Source organism: Carcharodon carcharias, chromosome 17, assembly GCF_017639515.1.
Source record: "Carcharodon carcharias isolate sCarCar2 chromosome 17, sCarCar2.pri, whole genome shotgun sequence".
Lineage (NCBI taxonomy): Eukaryota > Metazoa > Chordata > Chondrichthyes > Lamniformes > Lamnidae > Carcharodon > Carcharodon carcharias.
The window spans coordinates 69,066,988-69,086,968 of NC_054483.1; the positions used below are offsets into that span (position 1 = coordinate 69,066,988).

At 41.4% G+C, this 19,981-nt stretch overlaps 1 protein-coding gene across 1 annotated transcript in view; it reads right to left on the reverse strand.

The window, feature by feature from the left end:
- atrnl1b (attractin-like 1b) overlaps nucleotides 1-19,981 on the reverse strand; it is a 1,080,114-nt gene that overhangs the window by 516,199 nt on the left and 543,934 nt on the right. The gene's annotated exons all lie outside the window — the stretch shown is intronic.

The window sequence follows — 19,981 nt, forward strand, 5'->3', positions numbered from 1 at the left end:
GACAGAAATCAATAGACTTCTGGAGACCAATGAATTTAAGGGATATGAGGTAGATGATCAGCCAAGTTTGAATTGAATGGCAGAGCATGCTCAATGAGCTGAATGGCTTACTCCTGTCCCTACGTTCCTATGTTGTGGTAGTAGGGCACGCTAAGCAGGGATTGCGAGTGGGACCCATGCTGAAACTGAAAAGCCCAGATTCATGTGAAATTAAGATCGTCCAAATCTGCTTAGCGAAACCAGTTAAAGGGAAATTTCAGCAGGGAAATTCTCACAAAGAGGTAAAATCTTTGAAGTAATTGCCAGGCTCGGAAACTGAAGAGAATCGGAGTGAATTCCTGGGAGCTGAGATGCACATTGATTTGATTCCAGGAGAACTGAAAGAACAATCAAGAAACCGCAATGTAAAAAGGGATTCTTAGCTGAAATTAAAAGGTTCTATTTAGGATGTCGGCTTAAAGTATATGTGCCTTTGAAATATAGTATGAAGGTGATAGTGCTTGTTCTTTGTCTTTTGTTAATAAAGGTGTTTTTCCCCTAAAACATGAATCCTGTGTGGTCTTGTCAGTTAAAAAGTGGAAATTCAAATTTCTTTTTACAAGTTGCTGGGTTCTGCCGAGATTGTAACAACATTAGCTGAAATTGAAACAGTCATATGTCGTGAAGAACAGAAATTCTAAAAGATCAAAAATTTGGTTCATACTAAGGATCTGGTTTTAACCAAGTTCTTGGTTATGGACCACCAAGAGGAGACAGTGGTTTGACCTACACATCTACAAGGACACAAGGGACCTAATAGTGCTCGGCAGGATTTTTAAAAAGGCAGAAAATAGCTTTCCTGCCATTTTAACAAAACCATAAAGAAATCATTGCTGTGTAAAGCTTAATTTTGTTAGTGATGATGAAAAATGTTAATTGGTCATTGCTGTCACATGAGACAACAGTGGTGGATTTGTTTAAGAGGGAATGATTGCAATTACTAGGTCTGAGGAAATTGGAACAGCAAGCAGAACTGATGTCTAATATTATGCCAATTGGATATTCTATAATTTCGATGTTACGTGAATAAAGCCATACATAGTGATTATGTTTTAAATCAAGTTATTCTTGGGATGTGACGCCACAGAAATTTATTTGACATCCGCATCTGCTCTTCGGCTTTCTTCTTGAACTGCTGTACTCATGTTTTCATACAACTGAGTGGCTTGCTAGGCCATTTCAGAGGGCCATTAAGAGTCAACCAAATTGGTGCGGTTGGAACCACATATAGACCAAACCAGATAAGAGCAACACATTTCCTTCCCTAAAGAAAAGGTTTTTTTTTATTGAGAATCTGACTGCTTCATGGGCACTTTTTTTGATACCATAAAATCATATAGCACTAGCAGCTATTTGGTCTTTCACAGCACTTTGAAAACTTTATCCAATTACACCAGTTATTTCCAGAGTTTTATTAAACAATTCAAATTATCAAACTGCTGTGGTGGGATTGGAACTTACCTTCTCTGTCCAGGCCTCTGAATTACAGCCTACCCACAAGACAACAAGAGAAACACACTTGTGTCTAATGCAATATTTGACCAACATACAGTGCCAAATGTAATTTGTGCTTATTTACGAGATGCCATCATTCATCTGAAGCAGTTCATGTCCAAATGCAGCAAGACCTGGACAATATCCAGGCCTGGGCTGACAAGTGGCAAGTAACATTTGCGCCACACAAGTGCCAGGCAATAACCATTTTCAACAAGAGAGAATCTAACCATCACCCCTTCACATTCAGTGGCAATACCATCGCTGAATCACCCACTATCAACATTCTGGGGGTTACCATTGACCAGAAACAAAACTGGACTAGCCATATAAATACTGTCCCTACAAGAGCTGGTCAGAGTCTAGGAATCCTGTGGTGAGTAACTCACCTCCTGACTTCCCAAAGCCTGTCCACCATCTATAAGGCACAAGTCAGGAGTGTGATGGAATACTCTCCTCTTGCCTGGATGAGTCCAGCTCCAACAATACTCAAGAAGCTTTATACCATTCAGGACAAAGCAGCCCGTACCCCATCCACAAACATTCACTCCCTCCACCACCGACAAATAGTGACAGCATTGTGTACCATCTACAAGCAGCACATCAGAAACTCACCAAGGCTCCTTGGGCAGCACCTTCTAAATCCACAGCCACTACAATCAAGAAGGACAAGGGCAGCAGATATATGGGAACACCACCACCTGGAAGTTCTCTTCCAAGCCACCCGCCATTCTGACTTGGAAATATTTCGCTGTTCTTTCACTGTCGCTGGTCAAAATCCTGGAACTCCCTTCCTAACAGCACTATGGCTGTACCTACAACACAGGAATTGCAGTGGTTCAAGGAGACAGCTCATCACCACCTTCTCACGGGCAATTAGGAATGGCAATAAATGTAGGTCCAGCCAGCAATGCCCACACACAGTAAATTAATTTAAAAAAATCTTTACACAGCAAGGAAAACCCACTGTACCTGAACAGTGTGACACAAACTGATCGCCACCATCACAACTTGCAACAGGCACTAGCCGAGCTATAAACACTAAAGGAAAGTTAGTAATGTAAAATCACAGAATGAAACACTCATCATTGATAAGGGACAGCAGAGATATGACTGAGAAGTTAATTGGCACAAAATTAATATTCAGTATGCTGTGCACCTTTACTAAATTTTATGTGGACCTGTTTTAAAGGGAGGCATATAGAGCACAAATACCATTATTGAGATAGTGAGGAGTAATTTCTCTTCTTACAGGCTGCATTGGATGATGGTTTGAATTTTAAAGCATGTAATGGAGCAATGGTCATCTGTAATTTTGTGATCCCGAGAATGTTGCAATAGTTGGTACCAACATCTGCAATCAAACTCACTTGCAGTCTACAAATACAGCAGCAGCAATGAGGTGAAAATTTAAAGATGAGGCTTCAACTTGTTTGGAGTACTGTTACAGAAAACTTTGAGGATAAGCTTCCAAGATCTCAAAGATACTCACTTTCCTACGCTCACAAAAATCATTAAGGATTGTGAACAAGTGCCCTCCAACATGTGGCATGGGACAGATGATGTAGGCACTTCCTCCAGCAATAATTTTGTGCTATCACCTAGCCCTGCACAACTGAAACAGCAGGTAATGTATCAAAAAGCATGGAAACTGCAGAGACTAGTGTGTCAGAGACCCTGGGACTGACACAAATCATTTAAGGTTAGTCACAAGAGCAGACATCTGCATTTCACAACTGATTACTTAGCATTCTAACAGTGCTTTTCTGCAACTGGGGAAGTACTCAGTAAATCTGCAAAACCACATTGAACATGACAAAGTTCTAAGCACATTAGGGGCAAACATGGTTGCAAAACATTATTATATTATTTAACATAATAAATTTGTACTGCAACCTCCAGTCTCTCATTTTATCAGACGAAAGAAAGTACTGTCCAGATTTTCAAATGCTTGATGAAACCTGAAGGGGCAATAGCAGCAAATTCACTAGGAACCTTTGAAGGAGAATTAGATATATACTTGAAAAGGAAAAATTTGCAAAGCTCTATGCAAAGAGCAAAGGAGTGGGACCAATTGGATAACTCCTTCGACATGGGCATGACAGGCTGAATGGCCTCCCTCTCTGCTGTATGATTCTAGGGACTGTAAAAACTGATATTAAATGACAGCTCCATGGAGCTGTAAATTACTGTTATTATGCCAGAGGTCACTGGAAGAACTTCACAAAAATATTCACATTCACGTGGCTCTCTGGCTGAAATGGTCAATCTGCTGCTGCTTCTAGCTGATGGGCATAAAGTGGGATGTCTGGAATGAGGTATTCAGTTACCGTCTTAATGAAGTGGCATGTGGCAAAATTTTTCACTCTGGAAATGTCCCCTGTTGACCACTGGTGCCGTGCAGATATTAATCATCCTTGGAGGTCTTGATGGGGTACTAGGAGGGGCGCACTTCAGTCACAGGCTGATAATTTGTGCAACTTCCTTTCTTCCTCCACCATTGCAATATAGTTGTTAATGGTTATTACACCCAAATGCAAGAAAATAAGCCTTGTAGCATTCACTGTTCTCATATCACTCAACTTTTGGCTTTTGTTATTCTCATTCACATGTCTGACAGTTAAAGTTTCACCTTTCCATTCACCTTTGCACTTGTGGAGTTCTCAACAAGCTCATAAAAAACTTAAGGATGTTTTGACAAATATTTATTTTAAAAATAAAATGCAACTTTCCTAATGCTTGTTTTGATTTGCAATATTCGATGATTTACACGAATGATTAATAATACATATGCTCATATTCCATAATTTTTTTTTACTCACTTCAACTTTTTGTGGTAAGATTCACAGGTCAATTTCAGCCTGAGTCTTAAAGAACTATAAAATATGTATAATGCATTGCGTGGCTCTGTTCACCTATTTCTCTGTCATCTATAGTTCTTGGCACTGCATGGGTTGCACTAGCCGAACATGGGAATTGTCGCTCTATTTCATCCATTTTTATTTAAAAATCTATCACAAAAAATAGCTGTAGGTGATGCTGCTATCAAATGCTTGTGATAGACATTTATGGTGATATCTACTTTAGAAAACATGACATGTGTTAGGCCTACGTACTGCTATTTTTGTGAGCATGGAGCCCATCTGTGATCAGTATTGCCATTCCTCTTAGATCTGTAAAGTCTGGATGTGGCACAGGCATTCATGGCTCCCTGAAGTTTCTTGCAGTAACCTTTCTTTTTTTTCCTCCCAGTTACTGACAGTGGATCAAAAAGCAACTAAAAAAATTAAAAGCACAACTAAGTCATTGTAATACACCAAAGGTAGTAAACCAAAGAGGAAAAACCCTTTGGAAAAAAAATATTAGTTCCATTTTGCTCCCTGCTTTAAAATCCCGATTTCTCATTAATTATTTATTCCATCATCTGGTGAAGGCATCCGTGTCCTCTTTCATTGCCACACTTTTGATATGACCATTTGAATTTCTCTTACAGCGACTGAGCAAGATATTTGCATAAAACAAGTGTTGAATAAGGTGAGGTCCATATTCTATGAATACTTGCTAACATATATGTTAAAAAAGAAATTAAAATTATTTTGTGGTGTCATTGGAGAGAGCCTTTCGCTTGTTCCTGATGTTGGGATAGCCCGCCTCCAAACAGAATTCTTCTCCTCAAAAAATTAACACTTGACCCCACCATCTTTGCAAACTACTGGTCCATCTCCAACCTGATCTTCCTCTCCAAATTCCTTGAAGGTGTTGTCACCTGCCTCCCAAATCTTAAATTCCTCCAATCAGTTATTAGCCCCTGCCAGAGTCCTAAAACAGATCTTAAAGTCACAAATGACATACTACGTTATTGTGGCATAAGTAAACTATCCCTCTTTGTTTTTCTCAACATGTCGGCAGCCTTTGACACACTCTGATGCCTCTCCACCATCCTCCAGCTGGGTAGGAGTGCTTTCATGTGGTTTCATTCTCATCTACCTAATCATAGCCAAAGAATCATTTGTCGTGGCTTTTCTCCCCGTTTCCACACTATTACCTCTGATGCCCACCAAGGATTTATCCTTGGCCCCTCCTATTTCTCATCAATATGGTGCCCCTTGGTGACATCATCCAAAGGCAAAGCATTAGTTATCGACCTCACCAACATCCCTCTCAACTCCTCACCTGTTGCTCAAATATCAAACTGCTTACCTGACATCCAGCACTGGATGAGCAAAAATTTCCCCCAGTTAAACATTGGGACGAATTAAGTCATTGTCTTCAGTTTCTGCTCCCCATTCCATTCCCCAAATACTGACTCCATCCCTCTCCTGGCAACAGTTGGAGACTAAGCAGTCTGTTCACAATTGTTGTGTGAGATTTGACCCTCAGATGAGCTTCCAACCACATAGCCATGTTTCTACTTCTGTAACATGCCCAATGTCACGTGTGTCAGTTCACCTGCTGTTAAAACCCTCATTCATGTCTTTATTAACTCTGGAATTGACTAATACAATGCTCTCATGATTTGTCTCGCATATTCTACTCCCTGTAAACTTGAGGTAACCTGAAACTCTGCTGTCCATGTCCTTGCACCAAATCCTGTTCCCCGATTACCACTGTGATTACTGACCTACAACAGCTCCTGACCAAGCAATATCTTCATTTTAAAATTCTCACCCTTGCTTTCAAATCCTTCTATGGCCTCTCCCTTAATTATATCTATAAATTTCCTCCAGCTCTATGACCCTCAGATATCTACGCTCAACCAATTCTGGATTCTGAACATCGCCAATTTTAATTGTTCCACAATTGATGCTACCTAGTATCTAAGCTCAGCATTTCCTCCCTACACCTCTCTATCTTATTTTCCTCCTTTAGAACACGGCTCTAAACCTTATTTGACCAAGCTTTTGGTCATCTGACTTAATGTCACCTCATATGGCTCAGAATCATATTTCATTTTATAATGTCCTGTGAAGCACCTTTGGGGTGTTTTATGATGTTAAAGGTGCTATATAAATATAAGTTGTTGTTGTTTCTTCCTCACTTGGCAGAAAGAAATAGTGGAGATAGTGGCAGCAGCAACACCCAGTCAGATGGGGGCGCAGACAATGGGAAGACAACTTATATTTATATAGCACATTTAGTGTAATGAAATGCTCCAAAGCGCTTCACAGGAGCATTATAAAATGAGATAACATACTGAGCCATTAAGTCTCATGACCAAAAGCTTTTAAGGGGGTATTAAAGGAGGAAATTGAGGTAAAGATGCAGGGAGGGGAGGGAGGTCCAGAGGGAAAGGGGTGGTGGGTCCCAGAGAGAGGTAGCAGGGTGAATAGGGGTCCAGAGAGGTGGGGGGGGGGGGGGGGGGGGGGGTATGTGGGAGTGGAATCCACAGAGGGGAGATGCAGAGCGGGATAGGAGTAGGAGGTCCAGAGTGGGAAAGCAGCGGTCCAGAGAAGGGGGGTGAGAGAGAGGAGTGATCCAGAGGTGCAGCAGAGCGGCCCAGAGATAGGGAAAGAAAGGAAGAGGTCCAGAGAGGGGGATGGCAAAAAAGGGCTAAGGAGTATGGAGGGAAAGATGTATAGAGTGGGGAAGAGGGGTCGGAGGGAAGGGTTTGGGGGAGGTGGGTGGGGACAGAGGTCCAGAAAGCGGAAGAGGGGATGTGAGAGGTCCAGAGAGGGGGAGGAGCAAAGGATGTACAGAGAGGGGGTGAGAGGGGGTAGGGAAAGAGGATGAGAGAGTGGGATGGGGGAGTTCCAGAGAGGGGAGGAGGCAGAGCACGTACAAACAAGCGTTGGACGAGTGGGGGAAAGAGGTCCAGAGGGGGGAAGAAGAGATGGTGTACAGAGAAAAACAAGAAGCATACAGAGAAAGAGTGAAATGCAAGGAGACAGGAGGTGCACAGAGCGGGTGTAAATATGGGGTGAAGAGGTATTGGGGTGGGGGGGGTGGTGGGAGATACAAGGTGTTAAGAGTCTGACCATCATCCAACTGAGCTAAAAGCAAAATACTGCGGATGCTGGAAATCCAAGATAATAACAGAAAATGCTAGCTCAGCAGGTCTGACAACATCTGTGAAGACAGAAACAGAGTTATCGTTGAGTCTGTATGACCCTTCTTCAGAGCTCTGAAGAAGGGTCATACAGACTTGAAACATTAACTCTGTTTCTCTCTCCACAGCTGCTGTCAGGCCTACTGAGTTTTTCCAGCATTTTCTGTTTTTATATCCAACTGAGCTACCTGGGCTGAGAGAGGTTCTCTGCACAAAGTCAAACAGGCTGGGGGAAAAACAGCATTTGAATTATCTCATTTATTTTGATGGCGTGGTTTACTATAGATTTGGAAAGTTAACTGGTGTTCTGTGTAGAGGGTTTGATCGCTCTGTAGATGCAGCCATTTCTCTACCTTTATATCAATGCAGAGCATTATTTGCTAATCACAACACTAACACTCATTTGATGGTGATGTAAATAGCAGCTTCATAAAGCTGGATTTGATATAGGAATTTTGATACCGAAAAATTCCATTGACGTCAGGAACAGTTGCATATATCCTGGCAGCCACAGTTTGGATTGAGTGTGCATGCACAACTGGTCCTGCTTCACTTCCAGTTGGCAGGTGTTACAGTGGCTTGAAAATGCACAAGTAATCAAAGCAGCCTGGCAGCACAATATTACTTCCAACCCCTGGCAATTGCCTAGGCTTCCCTCTGAAACTTGCCTACAATACACCACTTCAAAGGTACATCTCTCACTGTAGGGCATCCTACACTGATCCCAGTTGGTTCACTTGTAATATAGTTGAGATCAGGATCTCACCATGTGGGTAACTATGCACACATGATGCAGCACAAAGGGAGCATGTTTGGTTGAGAGACCCAAGAGGAAAGCAGTTCTTAGGATTGCAGTTTTGATGTAAACGTTACTCAGAAAGCTAGATATTATCAACTGAATGTAAATGTTTCTCCATGTTATTAGAGGGATAAAGACTTCTCAAGCTCATTTTTTATATAAAAAACAAAATTGTTTATTGGTTCAGGATTTGAAAATATATCCCTGGGTGAATCCTTTTCTCACTTCTGTGAGCAAAGCATCGTGAAGCATTCTCGATTGCACAAAAACTGACATGGAGCTTTTCAGGTTCCCTATGACAAATGGTAGCCATGTAATTAAGGTTCAGACATCATCATATGTATTTGTTTTGGGTCATTTGACGATTTTATTTATTAAACTAAGGCAGGCTACTTCGAACAGAAAAGATTAAATCACCATCTCTTGCTATTGATTCCTTCCAATATGCATTCCTTGCATTATTATGGTTTTTCACACTAATATCCATTTTCAGTTTCAAGCCATTGTTAAGAATTAAAACGCAACAAACCTTAAAAAGGGGGACACACAATTTTTTATTCTTGTTTCACTTCACACCTGTCTTAGCAACAGGACAATACTGAGAATGCGTGACTGAGAGGCCTTTGAGATCAGTGTTCTAGGCCCAACCAATCTTAAGCTGTCTCAGCAATGATCTTCCCTCCATCATAAGATCGGAAGTTGGAATGTGTGTTGATGACTGCATAGTATACAGGACAATTCATGACTTCTCAAATACTGAAGTAGTTACTGCCCGCATGCGGCAAGAACTGAACAACATCCAGGCTTGGAGTGATAAGTAGCAAGTAACAGTCAGGTCACACAAGCGCAAAGCAATAGCCACCTTTAATAAGAGAGATTCTAACAATTTCCACTTAACATTCAACTGCATTACCATTGCTGAAGCCCCCATCATCAGCATCCTGGCTATCACTATTGACCAGAAACTGAGCTGAACCTACTATATAAATACTGTATCTACAAGAGCTGGTCAGAGGCTGGGAATTCGGCAGTGACTAACTCACCTCCTGACTCCCCAAAGCCCATCCACCATCTACAAAGCACAAGCCAGGAGTGTAATGGAATACTCTCCATTTGCTTGGGTGAGTGCAGCTCTAACAACACTCAAGAAGCAGGGCACCATCCAGGACATGCAGCCCATTTATTCGGCACCCCATCCATCACCGCCACAACAAACATTCAATGCCTCTACCAATGAGGTAATAGTGACTGCCTTTGACATCAAGGCAGCATTTGACCAAGTATGGCATCAAGGAGCCCTAGCAAAATTGAAATCAATGGGAATCATGGAGAAAACTCTCTGCTGGTTGGAGTCATACCTAGCACAAAGGAAGATGGTTGTGGTTGTTGGAGGTCAATCATCTCAGTTCCAGGACACCACTGCAGGACTTCCTCAGGGTAGTCTCTCAGGCCCAACCATCTTTAGCTGCTTCATCAATGAGCTTCCTTCCATCATAATGTCAGAAGTGGGGGTGTTCACTGATGACCGCACAATGTTCAACACCATGCGTGACTCCTCAGATACTGAAACAGTCCATGCACAAATGCAGCAAGACCTGGACAATATCAAGGCTTGTGCTGCCAAGTGGCAAGTAATATTCCCGCCATACAAGTGCCAGGCAATGACTAACTCCAACAAGAGAGAATCTAACCTTGACATTCGATGGCACTACCACCGTCAATTCCCTTACTATAAACATTCTGGGGGTTACCATTGACCAGAAACTGAACCGGGCTAGCCACATAAATAGTATGGCTACAAAAGCAGGTCAGAGGCGAGGGATCCTGCGCCCATAACTTAACTTAATGACCTTCCTTCCATCATGAGGTCAGAATGTTCAATGATAATTGCACGATGTTCATCACCATTCGTGACTCCTCAGGTACTGAAGCATGTCCAAATGCAGCAAGACCTAAACAATATCCAGGCTTGGGCTAACAAGTGACAAGTAACAGTCACATGACACAAGTGCCAGGCATTGACCACCTCCAGCATAACAGAATCTACCCATCGCCCTTGATGTTCAATGGCATTACCATCACCGAATCCCCCACCATCAACATCCTGAGGGTTACCATTGACTAGAAACTGAACTGGCCATATAAATACTGTGGCTACAAGAGCAGATCAGAGGCTAGAAGTCCTGCAATGAGTAACTCACCTCCTGACTCCCCAAAGCCTGTCCACCATCTACAAGGCACAAATCAAGGCTGCGATGGAATACTCTACACTTGCCTGGGAGAGTGCATTCCAACAGCACTCAAGAAGCTTGACACCATCCAAGTCAAAGCAGCTTGCTTGATTAGCACCCCTTTCACAAACATTCATTCCCTCCACCACCAACGAACAGTGGCAGCGGTGTGTACCATTCACAAGATGTACTGCAGAAACTCACCACGGTTCCTTCGACACAGCGGATGACACAAAGATTGGCCGGGTGGTTAACAGTGAGGTTGAGTGTCTTGGGCTACAGGACGATATAAGTGAGATGGTCAAATGGGCAGATAAGTGGCAAATGGAATTTAACCCTGAAAAGTGAGATATACTTTGGAAGGAGTAATTTGACAAGGAAGTATTCAATGAACAGCATGACACGAGGAAGTTCTGAAGAACAAAAGGGACCTTGTCTGAAGGCAGAGGGGCATATTAGTAGGGTGGTGAAAAAGGCATATGGAACACTATCAATCGAATCATAGAATACAAAAGTAGGGAGGTCATTTTGGAGTTGTATAGAACCATGGTGAAGCCACAGCTGGAGTAGCGTGTGCAGTTCTGGTCGCCACATTATAGGAAGGATGTGATTGCACTGGAGGGGGTGCAGAGGAGATTCACCAGGATGTTCCCTGGGATGAAATATTTAAGTTCAGAAAAGAGGTTGGATAGACTTGGGTTGTTTTCGTTGGAGCAGAGAAGACGACTGAGGGGCGACCTGGTCGAGGTGTACAAGATTATGAGGGGCGTGGACAGAGTGGGTAGGGAGCAACTGTTCCCCTTAGTTGAAGGATCAGTCACAAGGGGACATAAGTTCAAGGTGAGGGGTAGGATGTTTAGGAGGGATGTGAGGAAAAACCTCTTGACCCAGAGGGTGGTGACGGTCTGGAGTGCACTGCCTGAGAGGATGGAGCAGGCGGGTTGCCTCACATTCTTTAAAAAGTACCTGGATGAGCACTTGGAACGTCATAACATTCAAGGCTATGGGTCGAGTGCTGGTAAATGGGATTAGGTAGGTAGGTCTCATGTGTTGGTGCAGACTCGATGGGCCGAAGGGCCTCTTCTGCACTGTGCGATTCTGTGACAGTATCATCCAAACCCATGACTGCTACCATTTAGAAGGACAAGGGCAGCAGATACATGGGAACACCACCACCTAGAAGTTCCCCTCCATGTCACTCACCATCCTGACTTGGAAATGTATTGCTGTTCCTTCACTGTTGCTGGGTCAAAATCCTAGAACTCACTCCCTAACAGTACTGTGGATGTACCTACACCACAGGGACTGCAGCGGTTCAAGGCAGCAGCTCACCACCGCCTTCTCTGGGGCAATTCAGGGTGGACAATAAATGCTGGCCTAGCCAGTGATGGCCAGATCCTGTTAAATGTTTAAAAAAATATATAGTGAGTACGTGTGTTATACACAGGATCGAGAGAGGGCTGAAACCCATGTACCCTTTTCCTTACAGTTTGGAAAGGAAGGTATATGTGCATCTCTTAGCACCCTCTGGTGTGTAGTCAACTTGAATAACAGCAACAAGCTTTCATGGGTTTATATGAAGAGGATTTCTTATTCCTGCATTCACCCTGAAACTCTAAACACCACCTCACCGACTCAGCCCTCTCTCTCTCACACAAATTCGAGAGAAACTACAGTTAGATAAAACAATGCATTTTTATAAGTTGGAAACAATAGAATAATTAACAGTTGCCGTGTTTGGCTCGCCTTGGTAGGTCACAGTCATTGAAGAAGAGCCTTTTTCAATCTTGAATTGTAATTCAGATGGGTTCAAATAGCTGGACTCAAATATCAGGATTATTGCAAAGAGATGAGTGTTCAGCAGGTCATGAAGTTAGCTTAGGCACTTGTGGTTTCTGTATCAGGAGATGAAGTTTCTTTACAAGTGGATTTAAATTAGGAATCAGACTGGGAGGTTTTTTTAAGATATAGGAGCCTCCAACTTTGTTTTTAAAGTTTTCGTTGTTGTTGCCTTGGTCTGCAGCTGATATTCTGCAGTGGTATTATTTGCAGACTACTCAGGTCTCTCTTGTACTCGGTATATTAAAAGATTTTGGTATCGGTAGCCAGTTCAGTCACATGAGCAACTGCTATTGTCCATCCAGAATGGCTTAGAGCTGAAAACCATTGCTATACATGCTAGATGATGGAACTTCACACCTATTTGTGGGCAACTGGTTTTCAGCAGTTTTCTTTTGTTAAATTGCAAACTTGAAGACAGGAAATCTGGAAGTCCACTGACTTTCAGTTTGGCGTAAACCGCAAACAATGACAGGTGTGAATTCAGCAGAGGGATGTTGCCTGGGCACACCCATTCAAGGGTAAGGCCCCCAACCAGGGTGATTCAATGAATAATTTTCCAGAAGCTTGGCATAGTCTGTGCTGAAGTTGCAAAGGTTACCTGAGCTTTGGCAGGCTTCTTAGTCACCTTGATAGTGTGTTCCAAAAATTGCCATATGAACATGGTCCATGTTTGATGTTATGAATAGGACATGTCTTCATTGGGCATAACAATGTGGTTAAGATTGGAAATCAGTTGAGAAAATAGGCAGTCAGCTCCATGCACAAAATGGTGCTAATTAATGACTAATGAGACAGAGATAGGGGACAAGTGACAGAGTGTGAGAAGCATTAGGAGAGGGAACTGGGAGTTGGAAATGGCGATGAGAGATTTATGAAATTGTACCCTCCCCCCTCCATCCCCCCAAGGGGTGGAAAGGCAATGCCAAGATTGCAAATGGATCAGGGATATGTAGAGAAAAAAAATATATTTTAATGGTCACAGCCCTGTTGTATATTTTGGTGAGGGCTTGTGATAAAGTGCAAACTACAGATGTCTATAGAAGTGTTTAAATTGAGGGTCATGAATGTGGGAGAATAGGAGACAGAGGATAGGTCAGGATGAGTTCAGGTAAGTTGAAGTTGTTGAGGATGAAACATTGCTTAGTCAACAGCGGAGTAAAAACAGGAAGGAAGATGATGCCATTTTTCTCATGGGGTAGGAGGTCTCTAGGGCAACAGAAAGAGATACAGGTGTAAAGATTGGAAGGTGGCAGATGAGATTTGCAGAAGAGGAAAGAATACCAGAGAGGAATTGAGGCAGGCCAGGATGAAAGAGGCAACTGCTACACAGCCTTCAGATTTATCTGCATAAATGATAACATAAGCAAGCCTGGATCAGAAAATGGGCCATTGAGCCATCCAGCCTGCTCCTCCTACATTCCATGCATGACCATCTCAAATTCCCTCTGTTCCATTTCATGAAAGTCTCTTACAACTCAACCTGTGAATCATGTGATGCATTAATATCTTTCTAACTCTTAATTCCCTCTCATGACAGGTATTGGTTTAGTTCCTTCCTGAACCTTTTCTACATGTGTACTATAATTCAAATATTTTCACCAAAGTGCTATTCAAAAAATCTTAAAGTATTAAACAAAATTTAACCATTTGCCAAATCTTAATGACAGGATTTATTTATTTGAATATTGCTTCAAGTTTTTCCTTAAATTCTAGTGTTCTTGGCTTGTATAGTGGAACAGTATACATTAATATTTCTGAGATATAATCTGCACTCAGTAATACAGTCAGATAGATAATCTAAATGTTGAATGCTAAAGGATTGTATGAGTCAGTCAGTCAAGTCAGATGTCAGCAAGCATTGTATTCAGATATGGAATATAAAACCTGTGCATAAGTCACACAAAGTAATTAAAAAAGTTAAACTGTGTATTACTGATAGGAATCTTTTCAAATAAAATAACATTAAAACATTTGGATTGTACAAATAAAATTCATTATATGTCTCGACCAAATAACAACAGTGATTCAGTTATAATTAACACACTTCTCGTGTATAATTGTTCTACTCAAGTAATCTTTCATTATATTTCAAAACATTACAATATTTGCTATCATAATGCACTCATTTTTTATCATGTTAAACACACCTACCTTAGGTCAGATTTGTTCCAAAATGCAACTTATATTACTTCTACCCAAGTGAAATGCTCGTAAAATACCAGGCCATTGTCTTCACCATCCTGTTATAATACAGAGAATCCTGGGTCTGCTTACATCAAAGCTCTGGAACACTTCCACCAAAGACACCCAAGGTCCATCATAAGAATTCAATGGTAGGACAAAAATTGCATAAAACGAGATTCTCCACCATGCTGGCCTCAATAACATGGAGACCACCCTCCAGGGAATACAACTTAGATGGGCAGGATATGTCTCCTGCATGGATGATTACGGAATCCCCAAGCAGATCTTCTATGAGGAACTGACTTAGTACAAATGACATCAAGGTGGTCAGTGCAAACAATACAAGGACATCCTAAAAAAAGACTCCAAGCTTGTGCATTACAGACTACCTCACTTGGGAAAACACTGCAGCCAACTGGCCCGTAAGGAAGCATGCGCTGAAATTTGGTTCAGCATGCTTCAAGGACCATCTACGTTAAACTCACAACTTCTAACATGCCAGAGGAAGGCCAGAGGTGGCACAGCTGTAGAAGTTCTCCAAACACCAACATTTTGTTCATAAGACAATATGAACTGCCAGTTCTGTGGATGTCTATGTCAATATTGCATCAGACTCTTGAGTCATGAGAGGACCCACAGAAGATGATGAAATCATTTACAGCATGGACATACCTGAATATCAAGAAAACTACCATGACCTGAGTCAGAAGGCTTAGTAATCAACCTCCACGTCAGGACTTGAACAATCCACTCTATGGGGACAGTTAAATATGGGACTGAGGGGTTACACCACTGTTGGAAGTGTTGATCTTTAAATGAGATATTAAACCAAGGCCTCAACTACTTATTCTGATGGCTCAGGTAAATGCTAATGATTTAATAGTAGTATTTGACCTCCAGGCATCCTGAGTGACATTTTTCTTTTAACCAATATTGCCAAAAGCAGATCAATTAATCATTTATCTCTTCGCTATGCAAAAAAGCATATGTTTGCATAATTAAAGACATTGGGCAGAATTTTGCCATCGGCGAGCAGGGGTCAGGGCCCACTCGCCGACGAATAAAATGACGCGGGATGATGTCGGACGGAACCCCCCGACGTCATCCCACTCCATTTAAATTTTCAGAAAGGCGGGGGCACAGCAAAATCAGCTGTGCACCCGTCGACCTGTCAATGGCCAATTGAAGCCATTGACAGGATCATTTAAACAATTAAAGGACCTGCCCGTCCAACCTTAAGGAGCCCCAGTGGGCAAAGAAAAAACGTGAAACCTCATCCACCGGCGGGATGAGATTTCATGTAGGGTTTAAAAAAGTTTAACAACTTATTATGTAAATTATGAACATGTCCCATCTCATGTGATATTGTCACGTGAGGGGGACAAGTTAGGGAATTTTGTTTTTTCTGTTTTTATTCTTTTTAGAAATGTCAGCGATCTCCCTGAGGCAGCACCTAACCTCAGGGAGATGTGCGCTCTTATGTGCACATGCGCGAAAGAGCGCACTCTCACTTTTAGGAAATACCCCCCGCCTGCACAGGAAGTGTTGGGCGGTCCTTAATTGGCCCACCCGTGTAAAATGGCGGCGGGGCCTGCTTCTCCGGCGGGGATCGTCTCCCTGCCCGCCAGAGATTGGGTCGGGCCCGCCTGGCAGGCAGAAAAGTCTGCCCATTATGTACATAAAGTACTTTATAGTAAAGCAATGAACTCTATTGTTAAGATGGTGCTGGTGGAAAGAGACTTACCATGACTTCCTCTGGCCAGTGGGTTCTGTCTGCCGTGCTTCTACTGCCAGGCAGCAGACACATCAGGACTCCCTTGACGTTTGAAGTTATTATATTTCACTAACAATGATGTCCTTTGCATACTAAGTCAGCCCCCTTTGCTTCTAGCAAGAGCCTTATAGTAGCCTGACTTGTCACTTTTAATATTATGGCAGTCAGAAATCCAGCAGTTTAGAGGCAGAATTGGAACTTTCAAAATTTTAAACCACTTGTCTAACTCTACTGTTCGGAGAACCTCTCAATAAAATCTTTTAATAGGCAGTGAAACAAAAATCATAACATCTAAATTTTGTTCAGAGAAAAACAACATATTTGAGACATTTTTAAAATTTAACATTTCGATATACCAAATGATTTTCATTACGCTCCAAAATTGAAATGCTTACTGTATGTCTATAATTTCCTAGTTCTATTCACTCATTTATCTATATTTCACCTTTCAGCAGCACTGTTCCAAAGAGACAAATGATCGAAAAGTAGGTGACATATTTCATAGGGACTTTTATATGCTGGTTTTATTGTACTTGATGCATTTAAACCGATATCAGATTCAACAAGAATTCAGCTTGCTGTTGAAAGCAGTCTGAGTGGGTTGTGTATGCTATCCAGTAGGTCAGGATAACAGGACACGCGGAACAGGTTTCCCTCATTCTGGCCATACATTCTTTTGTAAAATATTAATCACACTTTGACACAACTTCAAGAACAGAATACATTCTCCATTCCCCACTATTGTAGTAATCTGACACTTTACAAAACAACTACAGTTACAAATTGCTTTACAAAACTGTTGATCCTTGAACATGTAGATCCTTGCATTCCATTTAACATCCAACTGTGAACATGACAGATAAATTAAAATTTGCCTTCGTATATAACCACAGGAGTCTACAAGCTCCATGACTGTACATTGACTGTATTTGGCACCCGTTAAATTACTGCTTAATTCTTCGCTGAAGAAAGTTAAACATAGTTGAAAAAGATGAGATAAATGGCATAAAAGGGAGCATAAAAATAGGATTTATATTTGTAGTAATGTCTAAAAAATTATGTTAACACATCCAAATTAGCATAATGTGTAATTATTTTCATTTAATGTTTCCTTCAAAGAAACAAAAACTTAAGAATTAAAAGTATCTGAAAATACAGAGCGAGTTGAACAGCCTCCAGAAAGGTTAACATTTTGGGTGGGGCTGAGAAGCCTTTATTGGAACTGATCTGAGGCGTTTTTTTCAGTATTTTCTGATTTTATTTCTTAAACATTCACTATGGGGAACATACATTTTTGAATTTTGGCCTCTATACTTTTCCTGGAACGTAATTAAGTTTTTTCCATTTTGCAAACTAGGCAGCAGATGCAGACATTTAGTTAGAACAATCAGTAGGAAAAGGTGGGGAGGAAGAAAAGGAAACAGGCAAAGATTCACACTTGCGACATACAAGTGTTGGGACACCGTGAGTCATAATGACTATTTCACTATACTCTCAAAGCTATACTGTTCATTGTTCATTAGCTTCATTGTTCATCAATGGCAATTATAGATCTGCTTAAGAGATACTCTGAGAGGATCATGATATGGCTGATCAATGTATGAAAGTAAGTGGAAAGAATATAAAGTCAGTCATGCATATATTACCTTCCTAGTTGATAATGCAGAGGACTTTAAATGTTCTTTCAAGAGATCGAAAATTTCTCGCCTATTGGGATTATTGTATTTGTGAGTTTGTTGCAATACAAGCTCATAATATACCTTAAGAGGGCACTGAACCAGTTAGTGTAGTACACTGTATACAATTGTCTGAACATGGAAACAATTGTCCGAATAGAATAAAATACAAGCATGTTAATATATGTAAACCTAATGCAAGCCAATTTCTGACAAGTCCTCAGGATGAAAAGCTTTTCAGGCAGGTTTCTTCATTGGCTACATGATTCAGGCAATAACTTGCAGATTTTGCTTCTGATCCTGGACAGTTTATCCTTTCTCCATTTATATAGAACTGTCCTTAGATTCATCATTCCAATATTTCATGCACTGAAATTATTTCACTGCCCTTCTTTCCTCACTAAACCTCTCCTTCCAAATAAATATTGCTATCTATATTCACAGGCACTTTGTCAACCTTGCCAGTTAATGCAGCCTCTCAACTCCCAGTCTATGTTACAGACATGGTCTATCTTCCAAATGCTATCCTAGCCAGTCCCCACCCTCTGTAAACTTTTACTCATCCAAAACTGTTACCTGTAGCCAATCCAGAACCATATCACATTAATCCTGCTTTTGCTGACCTACATTGGATCCTGATCCCACAATGCCTTAAATTTCAAATTTCATCCATGTGTTTGGAAACACTTCATTGCCTTGTCCCAATGCCTTTCTGTCACCTCATCCAACCCTAGCAATCATGCCTTGCTCTCCCAAAACTGTCCGTTGCTCCAATTCTAGCTTTCCAGTCAACACACCAGTGTTGTCCTCAGCTATTTAGGCACCATTCTTTGTTAGTTCCTGCATAACCCCCTCCACTTAGCTCTTCTCCTTCAAAACCCTTAAAACTCTTACATAGGGTAGGGTCAGACCTCCTAATATCTCCTTCTCCGGCTCAGTGTCCATTTGCCTGATTATGTCTCTGTGAAGCAAAGTCTTGCCTTAGCATTCAGATTATAATTGCAACAGTAGGATTGTAAATATTGTTACGATCCCTATGGAGATGTTAACTTAAAAAAAATTCAAACTTCCAGCTGATAGCTAAAAGGATGATATGGCAAGGTTTATGTTTTAAGACTTTTACTGAACAGCTGGACTAAAAGCACCATTGGCTAAAAACTATTGTTCTAGCAAGTTATACTTTAAACTACAGGACAGAACTTCACCTTTTACTTCTAACACAACCGAAAAACCCACTTCATGGGTACACTTTATACAGTCCCTTAAACAGTCATTTGATTTTTCCTAATGCAGTACAAAGTGATTCTTAGATCCCAAGAATCTTCTTTCATTCCTTTCCTTTCCCAGCCTGGTAATCTTTAAGCTCATAACTGTCTTTCTAGGTGAGGGTTTTTCTTAGACATTCTCCCTTAGAACAAGCTAGACGAATCTTTCGGTCTAGTTTCAGATCCTCAAGAATTTTGTCTTTTCAATCTGAGCATGAGCTCCCACCCACATCCCTGTGCAATGAACTGTAGAGACTTTTGACCTTTTGTTGCTTTCTTTTTCCGAATCCTGGCAGACAGCCTGTACCAGATAGCTTCAGGGATATCTTAGAAACTCTTTCCCTTTCAAAGCCCATCTCCATAGCAACATGAATCCCAAGGACATTGTATCCAGGTAGAAATACTGATTAGCTATCCTTCAGACACCAACTCTATGCTGGTAGTAAATGAATCATTTAAAGCATAATTATTTACAACCCAACATTCTCAGCCCATTCCAGGTATTTTGGAGACTACCAATCTAAACACTGGAAGCACAGGTGTTGCTGCCATTGTCTCCAATACCTCACACCTTCTTCCCTAAAAAAAACAACCTGGGCATCCCTTTCATCTTGAAGTATTGCCTGTTATT